Here is a 16,209-nt window from a genome sequence, read left to right on the forward strand (position 1 = left end):
AGTAACATATAATAGTCTTAGATAAAAAGCATGTCTCCAACATCTGCCAAAAGCATTCACTCAAAAACTCTGCTCCGTCTACGCCAATGATTTAATTTGGAGTATGTACCCAGACATGCACCTCACAAGCCTCCATACACACAGAAGTGGCCAAGTTAAACCTCATCATACAGCTTTTAGCAAACCCAGTTATTCTCACACCAAGGTTGCTGAATCCTGGTCAGGTGAATCTTACTCTGACCTTTATCTCTGTACACACTCTGGCATGCCCTTTCACTGTTTCATACAGTAACTGCCCACTTTTACTCCATCTGCTTTCTACTTTAGATGCTTATACTGATTTCTGCAATACCTGCTCAACTTCCTTCTGTCTCATTCCTGCTTTTACTCCCAACTTTCATTCAGACACTGATTACTACTTCAACTGCCCACCTTCACCCTCACTTGTTCCAGATTTAACTGCTCACCTTCACTATTACTGACTCCTAAAGTATCTGTCCGTCTTTGTGTCAGTGATCTCTGCTTTAACCATCATCACTCCCAATGATACCTGCAGTATCTGCCCAGACAAAGAGACATTAAATGTTATACACATACGATTTAAGCAATTACCTACGAGCGAGTGTGAACAATGCTGGACTTAGCATAAGTTGGTATAGTTTGATCACAAGAATATAGCCAGAGTGATCAAATAAAGCCAACCATGGGTAAATCCAGCATTACCCACTCCCAGGAATGGGTTATCGCTATTACACAATGACGGTATTTAAGAAAATAATTGCATAACTTTTCTAAGCAATGTCATTGTCATTCTGCCAATTCTATAATATACTGCATGCATTGAGAATGTATATGCCAGTACCTGCAGAATATATTGCAGCTAAACCCCTGAATTCAAATGAGTGACTTTTATAATGCCTGCTTCCTATGTGTCAGTGACTTCAGGTAGGATCACTGACAGCAGGATTTACTCATCAGATTTGGGGGTGGGGCAAGTATTAGATCATAGGTTCATAGGTTGTGTACTAGGCTAATGGCCATGGAGCCTTTACAAGCCTAGCCCATAGGATTACCCTGGAACTGTGCCACCCGACCTTAGTTCCCAGTTCCTCTGTCAAGTAAAGCCACTGGAGTGATCCCTGAGGTGAATTTTCTGTTTCCCATCCACTCATCAAGATTTCTCTTGAAGAGAGACAGTGAGGTGCTCTACTTGACATGTACGGGAAGTCTATTCCATAGCATGGGCAGTCTCTGGGTTATAAATCTGTTCCTCCAGAATGTTCTGTTAATTGTAGTAATGAGGTTGAGGTCTCTGGAGCGTGTGGTGCAGAGGGATTGGGATTTCTTCAGATGTAGCATTTCTAACAGAGCTGGCTCAGACATGACTTTTTAAGTCAAGCAGAGATTGCCTCTAACTAGGCGATATGAGGCAGAGAATGGTTGGAGGTTTTTAGTCTGTCCATATAGGACACATGTTTAAGGCCTAGGGTCCTCTTTGTGAGGTACATTTGTGGCCTCTCCAGTTGTTGCAGGTGTCTAGTGAGGTACATGCCAAATGGGGCATTGTACTCAATGACTGACCTAATGAGGGAAGAGTAGAGGGAGACAATAACCTCTTTCTTCCTGGATGCAAAACCCTTAGTAATGAGATGTGCCACATAGATGGTCTTTCTGACCACAGTGGCAATGCAGTGATCAAAAGAAAGGCTGCTGTCAACCTGTGTTCCAAGATCTGTTATACAATGCCTTCTGTGTTCAGTGGACTACCATCAATGTGGTAATTCATGGGAACCGGGTTTCTCTGAAAGGGGATGATGACACATATTTTGACATTGAGCTTAAGGCCATGGTTCTGACACCAGTCGTTGGTCTCAGTGAGGCCTTTCTGTAGGATGCCAACATTATTGGGGAGTTAATAATAGCTCCCAACTTGCAATCATTTGTGAACTTTGTCAGCCAGAGTCCCTTTGTGTTGGACTGGACTTCAGAGAAGTAGATACCAAACAGGAGAGGACCCAGGACCAAATCCTGTGGGACTCCACTCATGACTGGTCGGCAGTCTGACTTGGAGTCAGCTACTTTCACATTGTGGGTTCTACTTGTGAGCCAGTTTGCAACCCACCTAGTGATATAGGAGTTGATGCCTAGTTTAGTGAGGTTTTCTATGATTTCTGAGTGGGGAATGGTATCAAAGGCCTTGGCCAGATCAATGTAGGATGTATGAACCACCTTGCCTTCATCCACAGCACTGGTGACTAACTCAAAGAAGTTGACCAAGTTGATCAGGCATAATCTACCCTTCACAAAACCAAACTGTGTGGGATCTAGAGTTTGGAGATTCCCTATATCCTTGTGTATTAGGTCCATGATGATGCGTTCCATAGCTTTGCATATCAGACTCGTCAGGCTAATGGGGCAATAGTTTCCAGGGTCTGTAGTCACTCTTCCTTTGTGGAGAAGGATGACTGTAGCAGTGCACCATTTGGTAGGGACAAAGCCTGAGGTGAGGTTGTGATTGAACAGGGCACACAGGTGAGGTGCCAGTTTACTCTGTAGGTCATGTAGAACACAGCCAGGAATATTGTAAGGTCTCATAGAAGCTGTTTTCTTGACCTTGGACAGTGCTGTTTTAACCTGTGCAGCAGTAATACTGGGTGCCTGGCAACCAACTGGTATTGTGACTGGTCCCTTGGGGGGAGAGAGGGGTAAAATTGGCATTGAATCTGTTGGCCAGTATATTGGCAATATCTGTTGGCTTGGTATAGGAGGTACCATTGTGCAGTAGCTCAGAGCAAATCTGGGTATTGCTGTGGAGATTCTTTACATAACTATAGAAGGCCTTGTGGTTGTCTTTACTATCTGCTGCAATACTGTTTTCATAGCTAGCTTTAGAGGATTTGATGAGGGATTTCAACTTTTTGTTGAGGCTGATAAGGGAGTTTTTCCAGTCTTGGTACTTCACCTTATTCCACATCAGTTTCCTTCTTCTCTTGTATTATGGCAGGGAACTACCAGATTGATTTCCATTTTTTGGAGTAGAGCATCTTGGTTCTATTGGGTATTGCTGGATCCATGAATTTCTGTACGTGTTCATACAGTGTATTGGTGTATGACTTGGCGGTCATGCAACTGATCTCCATTTGCATGGGTGCAGTGAAGTTAGCCATCTCTGTTTTTAGGAGCCAAAAGTTAGCTTTGGAGAAGTTTTTCATGGTGGTTACAATTGCGGGGAGGGGGTGGATTTCCAAGGTGATTAGATTGTGGTCGGATCTAACCAGGGAGAAACTGACTATTGGTGTAGAACAACGATTGGTGTAGAGCAACAGTCACCCATATTAGTAATGACCAGGTCAAGGATGTTGCTACCTCTAGTGGGAGTAAGAACAAGCTGATCCAAGGCATTGGAATTAATGAATTCCAGGAAACATTGGGCAAGTGTATTGGTACATGAGTAGTTTTCCCAGTTAATGGAGGGGTAGTTGAAGTCACCTTGTATGAAAGTGTTAGGTTGGACCTTAATATTCTCCAGGGTGCTTAGGAACATGGATTGTGAGTCTTGGGACAGGGTTGGGGACCTATAGTTTCATAGGGTCATACTAGGCTATCTGCCCTAGGGCATTTATAAGCCTAGCCAGAGTGTGTTTGGCTTTCGCCACCCATTTTAAATGAATTTTGCTATGCCCTTTTTCGAGGTTAGTATAATGTGCCTCTGTCTAACAGTGACACAGAAGTGATACCCGGGTTAAACCTACTATCTCCCATCCACTCATCAAGATTCCTCTTGAAGAGAGTCAATGAGGGACTCTGCCTAACCTGGATGGGGATTTTATTCCAGAGTGAAGGCAGCCTCTGGCTTGTGAATCTGTCCCTCCAGCATGTCCTATTTATTTCAGTACTGAGGTTCAAGTCTCTCGAGCATGTAGCTTGATGGGATTTGGATTTTCTGAGGTGCAGCATGTCCATTAATTCCAGGTTGGACATGGCTTTGTACATCAGGCACAGATCACCTCTGAGCAGGCGGTATGCCACTGAGTACAGCTGGAGTTTCTTTAAGCAGGCAGCATATAGCATCTGTTTGAGCCCTTTGATCCTCTTGGTGAGGTACTTTTAGGGTCTTTCCAGTTGCTGCAGGTGTCTGGTAAGGTACATCCCAAAAGGGGCATTGTGCTCAATTATGGGCCTGATGAGGGATGAGTAAAGAGGCACGATGACCTCCCCTGATCTAGATGTGAATCCCTTCATGATTAGGTGGGCTATATAAAATGTTTTTCTAACCACTTTGGCCACATGGTTGTCAAATGAGAGACTGCTATCAACTTGAGTCCCCAGGTCCCTAATTACTTCTTTCGTACTTAATGGATTACCACCTATGTGGTAATTTGTGGGCACTTTGTTTTTGCCAAAGGGGATGACTACACACTTTTTGGCATTTAGCTTGAGGCCATGGCTCTGGCACCATTTGTCTGTTTCTATGAGGCCCTTTTGTAGGATGCTTGTGTCAGGTGGAGAGTTGATTATGGCACCCAGTTTGCAGTCATCTGCGAACTTGGTCAGCCACAGTCCTTCCGTGTTAGCCTGTACCTCCGACAAATATATACCGAACAAGAGAGGTCCCAGGACTGAGCCTTGTGGGATGCCACTTGTAACTGGTTTGGAGTCTGACATGGCTCCAGCAATTCTAACCATGTGGGTTCTGTCCTTGAGCCAGTTTGCAACTCATCTAGTGACATAGGGGTTTATATTTAAGCTGGTGAGCTTATCTATAATGCCCGAGTGGGGCATTGTATTGAAGGCTTTTGCAAGGTCTAGTTAGGCTGTGTGGACCACCTTCCCCTCGTCAATGGCCTTGGTGACTGTTTCAAAGAAATCAACCAAGTTTAAGAGGCAGGATCTGCCCTTAACAAAGCCGAACTGGGTAGGATCCAGTGTCTGTAGGTCCCCAATATCTTTATTTATGAGGTCCATGATGATCCTTTCCATAGCTTTGCAGACCAGGCTAGTCAGGCTTATGGGGCGATAGTTTCCAGGATCCCTTGTGGCACCACCTTTGTGGAGAGGGACCACTGTTGCTGTACACCACTCTTTGGGTACATATCCTGTAGTAAGGCTGAGATTGAACAGTAGTTTTATGTTTGGGTTTAGTTCTTCTTGGCGTTCAAGTAGGACGCAGCCCGGGACACCGTCTGGTCCCATTGATGCTGTGTTTTTTGCTTTGGAGAGGGCGGCTCTTACCTGAGCATCTGAGATGTCAGGGGGACAGCACTCTGCTGGGATAGATATTTGCCCTTTTGGTGGGGAAGGGGGGAGAAGTTTGCACTGAACCTGTCAGCTAGGATGTTTGTCTGTGGGTTCGGTATATTTTTTGTCATTTTGGACTAATTCTGAGCATATCTGGGAATTCCCACCCAGGTTCCTAACATAACTAAAGAAAGCCTTCTGATTATCCTTAGTGTCCTGTGCAATTTTTCTCGAAGCTGGCCTTAGACGATTTTATGAATGCCCGTAGTTTTTTGATAATACTGATCAGAGATGCCTTCCCTTTTTGGGATTTTGCTCTATCATGTAGTAGCTTCCTCCTACTATTGTATAGTTTGTTTATGGCTAGGGTCCTCCAGACAGGACACCTGAATCGCTGTCTTACCCAATGTTAGCTGCACCTGAAGTATTTCAGATATGTTATGTTGGGCTACCAGTCTGGAGGTGTGCACATCCTTTATGAATATGGAAACACCACTGCCTTTGGAGCTTCGGTCCAAGTTCTGGGGCCAGAAGGTGTGGAATGAGTTATAGCCTGGTAGTGCAGGGGTGCTTTTTGTTGCCTTGAACCAGGTCTCTGTTATGGCACAAATGTCGATGTTCTCCATTTTAAGGAGTGCTTCAAGCAAGTGTATTTTGAGATTTAGACTTCTAGCACTGAGCAGCATGACCCTCAGATTGCATTTGTTTGTATCTGTTATGGTGGTAATTTGGTCTTTAGAACACCATCTTAAAAAGGCACCATAGGGGTGGCAAGAGCCTTGGCCAGTATCTGGAAGCCCAGGGTGACAGATACAGGCCATCTTTGGCAAAGCATCAAGGTCTGTCAGTCATGTCATCCCAGGCAGACAGATACTGGATCCCCATAGAATGACACCAAAAACTTAGCCAATTGTTGAAATCAATCATTTTCTGCTTGTACTGTTGTATCATTCTGGGTGATGGTAGGATGCTGCTTAGGGCTAGGATCATACCCGCCTGGGCTACATAATCTGAGAGCTCCTCCATGTCTCTTTTCATGTAGTCCAGGGAGGTACATCTCAGGTCATTTACACTCACTTGTACAATGACAGAGTCAAATTTGTACCTGTTGTTGAGGGACCTGAGTGTATGTGTTATGAGGTGGATCCTAGCGCCTGACAGGCAGCTGACTGTTACTTTCTCCTTAATCAACCTAGTGAGTGGGACATCAGTGTGCCTCACTATCGAGTCACCTATGACTAGTGTGTTGGGCATGCTATTTTGCCTTAGGGGTTTTGGTTGAGTGGCACTTTGTTTAGGAGAGTTATGTGTCTCATGATTAGTGTTGTGTTATGGTGGTTGAGTGCATTTCTGCCTTGGAGGTCTCTGCTATCTGGGTATATTTTTATTGAGGGCCTCCACAAAGGTGGGTGTGCAGTTTGTGTTTTTATGTAAAGGCAGCGCTGGTGTGTGTTCTGTAGGGCTATGTGTTCCATGTGGTGTGGTGCAAGTGTTGACCTTCTCCTCTTGACCAGCTATTCTGGTCTTGGCTGGAGAGTGCATGGCTTCCAATTTGGATATATAAATGCATCTCTCACAAGTCTGAGTGTTGGGAGGTAAGAGGAGAGGGTTGTCAGTGTACATGAGGCAGTTGCTACATTGTCTCAGGATACCCAAGTTCACCAGGTTAAGAGGAGAAAGCACAGGGAACTGACCTTTAGATATGCCTGGAGGGGTGGACATTAATAATAAATACTGGAGCTGTTTCCTTGTAGAACATTTAGTGATGGTAGCACTTTTGTGTGCTACAATAATTGCTACAAGAAGTCTGCTAATGTGCTAGATTAATAAGCTAGTAAAAGTGCAGGAGAGGAGAGAACTAGATCTAAGAGAAACACTGAAGAGCAGACTTGGACACCCCTCAGAAGCTTACATACAAGGAGTGTAGTGCACAATGTTATACTTGATATTTTTTTTGCAAACAGTTTTAATGAATAAGACCTTTGGAAGAAGAATCTTGATAACAGTGATTTACTTTTCTGAAATAAAGAATGTGAGACATTAGTTATGTGCATTAATGACTAAAAGGAGTTCCATGTTTATGTTCAAGCAAAATATATATATATATATATATATATATATATATATATATATATATATATATGATGCAATAGGACTTTTGTATCACAGTGGCAAGTGTACTACTTCTTGAGAAGTGTTTTATATTATTTTTTTAAGAAGTAGACACATTTTTCAGCAGCTATTGAGAGTGAATGTAAATCTGTCACTGCTTAAATGACACTGCGTTATCAGACTTTTGTAAAGATGTACACTGGTGCACAATTGCCTTTTTTTCAGTAATTCCTATTGGCTGATCTTCTTTCCAATGGTAATTTTGGATTTATAATGGGTATACTGATTGTTATGTCCAATCGTTGTGCACATTTTAAGATGTTAAGTAACATTTATTGTATAATAATTTATGTAATGTTCATATTTCTCTGCTCTCAGTAACTTAATTAGCAACAGTTAGAACTGCTTAGCCTCATATGAAAGTTCACAGCTGAATGAACAAAATACTTTACTTGCAGTATGTTGTGTAGCTTAAGTGGTTACTGAGATGCTGTACACTTTTTATAAAAAATTTAAAAAATAATATTTAGTGTTTTTATTGGGACTTTTAAAAGTCAGTATAAGTCCTAGAATGCAATAAATGTCACTACTGTAAGTATTAGCTTGCACTAAATAGTTTGCTATTTACACTTCTTTAGTAAGAGGTATGGGCATTTACCTTAACTTCATTTTGTCAAAAGGCATAAGGTACAACCACTAGAAATCAGAGTACAAGCTTCCTGAGCTCTTCCAGAGGATATCTGTTAAAGCAGTGGAGCATGTGAAAAACAATTAGCAGCTTGTTAAGTAAGTTCTAGCTTTGTGTCAGAATATGAATGTAAGCCAAGTTGTTGTTGTGTCTTTCGGCTTTTCCCCGTTAGGGGTCACCACAGCGGAACTCCGGTCTGCTAATGATTGGTAGTTGATTTTTACGTGCCGAGTTACCAGCCCTGACGCACAAACTTCAATGAAGGTACGCCCATTCACGCATGTCTCCACGCAGAAGACGGTCTAGCTGAGAATCGAACCGGACAGCGTCTTACTGTGAGGCAACAATGCTACCGCAACACCACCACCGCAGTTATGAATGTAAGCCAAGTAAGTAAATATTTTAAAGAGGTAATAACAAATCAGTATTTGATGGTGGAGAAAAAAAAAGGGTCATGAAAAGGGTGTAAGAACTGGTGATGTTTAACAATGGCGTAATCTAATTCTAAGATATTTGCAATTGCAAGATTAATGCAAGAATGATTTATAGGAAAAACTGAGAATAACATTTATTTATTTATTTATTTCCTTACTTATTCATTCATTTGTTCATTCATTTGTTCATTCATTCGTTCGTTCATTCATTCGTTCATTCATTCATTCATTCATTCAGTTTAGCAACTGTGGTAGAGCACTGATCCAAATGGGCCTAGTTCCGTCTCAGCCCAGACAGAGTTAAATGACAGCAGACAAGCAAGTCAAAAAGAAGCACACAAAATGCTGTGTGATGATAGCAATAAATCAACAGCAGTAATAATAATAAAGTACATAGTATAAGGGGCACTAGGAAGGGGGGGTTAGAATAAGAAGGGAAGAAGAGGAAGAAGAAATGCCTACAAATTTAGCAGAAAAGCAAGATGTCTGGAGAAGTATTATAAAATAAAATATAATGAAACAAGGAAAGTGCAATAAAAAAGACTGACAGATAAAGAAAAGAAAAGTAAAATTAAAGAAATTAGAAAATCTAATTAAATATATAATACTTACTAGAAGAGAGATAGGAAGATATGAAGGGTGGGGTACAATGAAATTAGAAAATTACTTTCAGGAAACATATGGAATGTATTATGACAAGAAGTAACATGCCTAGTACAGTGCATTTAAAATAGCCAGTGAAGAAGTTTGGAGGTAAATTAGCATGGTAGCATGAAAATGATATGACCGGTGTGAATAGACGATGGCAGGTAATGACAGTATACAAGCTATGAAAATCAATGCATGATTCCTGATACAAAGTAACCTGCAGAAATTAGGCTAAAAATATCTCCTTTCAAGGAACATAGGCAAATGCTGTGATTGAGAGATAAGCAGTTTGCCAGCAATTTCCAGACAAAAACTTTGTCCAAGTGCAGTCAATCTACATTAGTCATTCTCAAATTTGTATATACCACTGTTACCTTTCCTTCCTAATGTTGTGCAGTTTGTTAGCATTTCCCCAACAAGAAAAATCTTGCTTTAATCTAGTTAATCTACATTAGTCATCTTCTTACATGTTTTTTCACACTCACCCTTAAGTTTGTATGTATAACTGTTACCTTCTTTCCTACTGTTTTTTTTTTGTTTGTTTTTTGTTTTTTTTATGACTATGTATGTGCTCTGTGACACCAGGGAAATACTGTCAGTCCAGCTATTTGAAATTGTGTAAATAATAATGTCACTTGAAAATATTAATATGATTTAAATAGAATTGTGACACTGCCAGCCCAGCTATCTGGAATTTTGTAAATAATCATATGTCATTTGTGAATAGTAATATGAATCATATGCTTGTCTTACAAATGTAAGAGAACTGTATGTTATGTACTGAGCTTCAAAAATGTAACCATGGATGTAAACTATATGCCTGTGCAAATGTATGTTTTAATGGCAGAATCTGGAACATACAAAGTTAACTTGCAAAACCTCAAGAAAATAAGTGGAAAGTATTTTAGGATTCTGTAACCTCTGTTTCAGCTCAGAGCAGACACAGTGTCTAGAGTTAGAGTTTTTCCTATTGTCTTGAAACAGAAATAATTACTAGGTCTAAAATGTAAAAATGTTTAACTGTTTTATGACTTCTAGTTCTAGGCAAACATCTGAGAAATATGTACTTCTCACACAGAGATGCATAAAATTCTGTTAGTATATGTTAGCCTAGGAACTAAAGGCAGGTGACAAATAGTAATGTCATCCAGGTGACCCACCAGTAATGTTTTGATATTAATTTGGGGACTCTCTCAGAAACGGGGCATTTTGTATTTGTCTTTGGACCTGGAAACACCCATCTTCAACACTTCTGCCTTGCTAATAGTAACTAACAAGTAAAACGTAATTTCTTTTACAGATAGACAGGAATATAATAAGATTAGTTTAGGTGTTTTCTGTATTTATTTGAGACTGTCCTGCAATGTTGTTTTAAAATATTTCCTGTGATTCTGAATGTAGTTACTGTTTTGTTTGAGTATTGTTTTGTTCTTTTATTATTTATTATTAAATATATTTAAAACTTTTAACTGTGGCTGGTTTGTTTAGAGATATTTAAGCTCTTAGATTATTTGCATATGTATTTGGTGACACTGTATAGGTCACTCCTAAATAGCCTTGGTCTTGGTCACACTTACCATTTAGATAAAAGTAACATTACACTGTAGGATTGGACACCTTTTGGTAAGGCCTTATAGTAGCTGATAAGTAAGGTGACTGGTGGCAGCTGGTACCAACTTATAGTCTGGGCAGAAGGGGGCATAGCTAGCAAACCTGTGCCAGCTTTTCCCAGGTGTGTGTATGTGTGCTTCTGTATAAATCAAATTTCAAAGTGTGTGTGTCAGCTACTTGAGCAGGGACATGAAGCACTGGTTGGACAGAGAGGGTGCTGGAGGTTTTAGCTTGACCACTTGGCTGAGATCTCAACCCTATAGCTGTACCATTGGGGAGTCTTATTGGGTATCTGGAGACAGAGGGTGAAACCAGCCCCAGACTGACTGTGATCTCTGTGTGCTTTTAAGGGAAATTGTACTTTACTGTGTGTGTACTTATCATCCTCCCATTGTGCACGTCCCTCACTGGTGCTAGTGGTGAGGATTGAGGCATCTTGATTACTGGGCCAGTGCAGGGGTGTCACATGCTCTATGCACATTTTGGAATGGTCTTCAGACACATAAAATAAGATTTACCTTTCATTGTTAAGGTTACTTCTTTTTAAGATGACACATGAATAATAGATAATTACTAGGCTGGGTGAACTTTAAGGCCTAGTCCCAACTCCCAGTTGCCCCACAGCCCTGTCTGGTTAATTGTAGGCAAATGAAGGTAGAAAGATTCAAACCCACTATCCTCGGAACATTTAGCGTCTCATTAATGAATATGTGTTTTAATCTTCTGCATTAACTGCCAGGTGCATGTAAATTATGTAAGGTCTTGGTTATCTCAGTTTTTCAACAATGTAAGTCAAAATGCCAAATGTCAGTTCACTGAATGAAAATTTGCAAAATGCCATGACTAACAGAAATATTCATTCATTTTCTACTTATCTGCTTTATCCAATTTTAGGTTAGGAGGAATTGGAACACAGGTTTGTAGTTCCTGTGTGGAATGCATAAAGCTAGTTGTGGATAGGGTATGCATACAAACACACACACACACACACACACACACACACACACACACACACACACACACACACACACACACACACACACACACACACACACACACACATTTAGCCATGTCAACTATGGGCAAGTTTTGATGCTTATCAACAACTCTACAACATGTCTTCATTACGTTGGAGGAAACCTGGAACAATCAACAAAATACATGAAAAAATAACTAAAATAATTCTAACTGAAAAGCTAATTTGCCAGTCAGAAGCATATTTTTTTGGTGTTTGTGTGTGTGTGTGTGTGTGTGTGTGTGGAGGGGTCCACACACTCACCTATAAAAGGACTAAAGTCTTCTCCCATCTACTTACATATAATCAGGAGTTATACAAGGCAATTATTGTACACTCAACTTTAAATTGCAAATAAAAATATACATATCCAATACAAACTATAATTCACTATACTTAGAGAAAATGACAGTGCTTTTATGCATCTGATATACTAAGGCTTTTGCTACTTTGCCTGGCATGAAACCAGCTGCAGAACCATCTATTGTGGCACAACACTGTGCCTCCTTCTGCTCTGCCTTGTATAACCCTGCCTTATATTCTTCCTCCGTCATCATGTTCTATTTTACTGTACTTTAGTCTAAGATGTCCATTATTTCCCACCCAGTTCCAGTATTATGTATCATGAAGTTTTATAGAATGTCACAGGATAGTTTGTCAACATGACCATGTTGGCTTTCTTCCATTACAATTACAAAGACTTTATTCAAGAGCAGTTTAGGTAGCATTAATCATATATTGCTAGTAAAATGCACAAAGAATGTAAAAGAAAATCAATAAATAGTAATAAATTAGAAGAAAAACAGCAAGATGAATACTGTCACCTTGTGGCTAAAAACTTTCTCCAATCTAAAACCAATATATTGTAAGTATCTGCAGCACAGTTAAAAAGAAAAATGTAGGAGTGTCTGCAAAGGTGAAAGGAAGTCAACCAGTATGTGTAAAAAAAAAACTAATGTCAATTCTCATTTGCCAGTTCTCAATTCTCTTTGCACTAGTCAGTAAAGTATCAGGTGAGAGAGTAGGTTTCACAATGATTTACAAAGGTGATACTTTTCAGATCCATGAAGAAACTACATGGCAAAGGGGAAAATAATGTAAAAGATAAAACCCATCTGTCTAGTCAATGATTGTGGGAAACTTGACCTAAACAGATCCAGACTTTGAAATGTGTGGACTTAATTTCTGAGAAGCAAGTGTACTAAATCAATACCCAAGCATGATGTTAAATCCCTTTATCTGTAAAGTGGTTTATGTGTGGAGCTATGTCACAACACATTGAAACTAATGTTCCATATTAAAACTGAATCAGGACTTCTTCAGATGAAATGTGAAGAAAAAAATGGTTTGGAATTTGTATGGGGTTTATACTCAAAGGCTTACCACCCTCTCAGTGGTAATAGGTAATGCCCAGTAATGTTAATTGTGAACTGATAACCAACAAGTAAAATTTTGTGGTGGATCTTCAGTGTGACAGGACTCAAGCAATATAAAATCATTAGTGAAACAGCTTAGCTGTCAGTCACTTCATTTCTTTACTTTTTCCACTTGAGCTAAGATGACAATATGCAATCCTTCAGGTACTAGAGTTGTTTTATTTGACCTTTGAAGTAGTTTGTTATTGTTTTGCATAGTTGAAGACCAGAGTTAAGCAGTAGTTGGTTTGCTGTGATACCAGAGGTTAGAAGACCTAGGAGTAATCCCCTAGGTAAATAAGAACTCAGTCATTTCAATCATCAAACATATGAAACAAGTATCTCTCTTGGAAAAACCCATGGTGGTGGTGCTGTGGTAGCGTTGTCACCTCACAGTAAGATGCTGTCCGGTTCAATTCTCAGCTAGAGTGTCTTCTTCGTGGAGATATGCATGAATGGGCATACCTTTGTTGAAAGTTGTGCATCAGGGCTGGTAACTCGGCACGTAAAAATCAACTACCAATCATTAGCGGACCGGAGTTCCGCTGTGGCGACCCCTGACCGGGAAAAGCCGAAAGACTCAACATCTCTCTTGGTAAAACTTAAGTATAATGTATCCCTGTGCTTCAAATACTGGCTGTCACATGCTTGTGCTGGGAACTCTGGTATGTTTTTGTCTGAGGCCCAACCCTTATCAGAGATCCATTACTAGAGAACTGCCATCTAAACCTGAATTATCTCAGTCAGAAAAAAACATCATAATCACATAATCTGTGGCCCTATGGTCACCCATCTAGATAAGTTGCATAATGTCTATGGACAAAAATAGTCCTTAAGCATTTTAATTGCATCAAAACCTATTAACTCATTCACTCCAGTGGAGCTCAGGACATTTGCATTGTAACTTCCGATGGGCAGAATCAAATTATGTCCTCACATTTCAAACAGATGTTCATATCTCTAGAACGATAGGCATTATGAAAGAAGTATAAATGGCAAACTCTTCAGCACAGACTATTTTTTATAGTGGCAGTATTCTTTAGGTTCTAGGTCTTAAATTGAATAAGTCACAGTAAACACAGTAACTATTACATTTGTAATATTTTGTAAACAAATTACATCTCAGCAACCACCCAAGTTACACACATACTGTTAATGACATTTTATTCATCTAGCTGAGAGCTTTCATAAGAGGCTAAGGAGTTCTGTCTGTGTAACTTGATCGTTGAGATAATTGTATAAATCTGAAAATGATATCCATATAAATTAATATCATAAAAAACAACAGTTAATATCTATTTACATGCACTAGACAGAAGTCAAATATTAATACAGCTGAGTTTGTCATTGCATAAGCTTTAAGACAATAAAACGTTGTACACAGCATGGTTTTAGAATTACTGATACAAACATGAACAAACAATATTGGGCACCTAGAGGCGTCAGTAGGATTTAACTGCAGTCGCACCTGGAGGGGGTCACTCAGGTGTAATGAGTTAAATAAATACAATAAATGTATTAACAATTGCAAAGAATATAATCTTTGTGAAAATGTTGCACTTCTTATTCCTTACGTTTAGAACATTTAACTCACTGTTTGATAGCACTTACCTTTAACTCAAACAGTTCTTCGCAAAGTTGTGAAATGAACACGAGGGTCCCTTCTGAAATGAAAGGCAGAAATGAGAGAGTGTGCTGTCATTTTATATACATGCAAACCACTACCTACACCCCTGAAAGGTCATAAGTTAGTAACCTATGCCATCAATGACAGTTTAGCTATTACTATAGTCAAATAGCAGCACTGCTCTACTTTATTTATCGTTAATGTTTAAACATGCAGTTTGTAAATGATATACACAGGCCTGAATGAGGTGTTTATTAATGGATGACCTTATAAAGTGTTGCCTTATGACTGCAATGATGCATACTTTATTTTACATATCACAAATGTGAAAATGGTAACCCTTGTTACACAAACATATTTGTTCTGTTACCTGAAATGACCCAAAATCTAGTCATTCAGACTAAACTTGTCTTTCAGCAATTTATCAATGAATGCATTGAAGCAACTATTATCAAAATAGCTGCTGTTATAAGTAATGAATTGGTTCTATGACAAACAGGGTAACACATTTTTTTGCTCGTGATGACACAGACCATTGTATAAGTACAAGAAAGATACAGATAAAACCTATTCACATTAGCCAAGAATGTTGGACAGATCAATATAGCAAAATAAAAAAAAAATCTTTGTGTTCCATGGAAAAACACACCCAAAGTGATAACGCAAGTTCACTTAAAAATAATAATTCATAGAGATTCAGTTTACCTTTGTAGGTAATCATTACTCTTGTAAGAAATGAAGCAGTTAAACAACCAAAAGGATAATACACTTTGCTACGAATAAGGCAGATCATTGTAAGAATGCAAGAAAGATAAAGATAGAACTATTGACACAAACAAGAGTGGTAGATGCTTAAGCACAGTAAAACCATCAAATATTTGTGTTCTACGAGAAATCACCCAAAATGAAAACAAAAGTTGACATGACAAATAATAATGCATAGAGAGTTTGTTCTGTTTACTTTTATAGGCTACTGCTTTGAGTTATAATAAATTATATCATCTACAATGTCATATAGGTTGATATGTCATGGGAGAAATATTTATTTCATAATGGCATTACTGATAACACCGTTAGCTTTTTTGCTGCATTAAGCTTCATTTCCTGCTGCATAAATCATTAACCTGCAGTAAGTTCACATTAACTCCTGCAAGAATTCTAACCAGTGTTACTGGTATGAATACATCAACAGAACATGGGACTGTACAAGGACCTTGCGAATATAAATACCTTCAAGTGCATGTGGTATAGTTTTTATTACACTACCAGGGTCATAAACAGCCATCACTCTTTGAGCCCATGCCCAGAAATAGCACTAGGCAAGGTATAAAAGAGTATTGAATTTTTCTTTACACTGTCCAGATTTAAGGACAAGTTCCCCAGGATTCAATAAACTCTGTGTAGACTTCACTCAAAGCCTA

At 39.4% G+C, this 16,209-nt stretch overlaps 1 protein-coding gene across 1 annotated transcript in view; it reads right to left on the reverse strand.

The window, feature by feature from the left end:
• LOC122798662 overlaps positions 1-14,858 on the reverse strand; it is a 50,510-nt gene extending 35,652 nt beyond the window's left edge. The window contains exon 1 of the mRNA XM_044067748.1: positions 14,773-14,858. The gene's annotated coding sequence lies outside the window, so the exon portion shown is untranslated. The remainder of the gene's footprint in view (positions 1-14,772) is intronic.
• Positions 14,859-16,209: the final 1,351 nt, after the last annotated feature.

The sequence above is a fragment of the Protopterus annectens genome, chromosome 3.part1 (assembly GCF_019279795.1).
Source record: "Protopterus annectens isolate FY-2018-M chromosome 3.part1, PAN1.0, whole genome shotgun sequence".
Classification (NCBI taxonomy): domain Eukaryota; kingdom Metazoa; phylum Chordata; order Ceratodontiformes; family Protopteridae; genus Protopterus; species Protopterus annectens.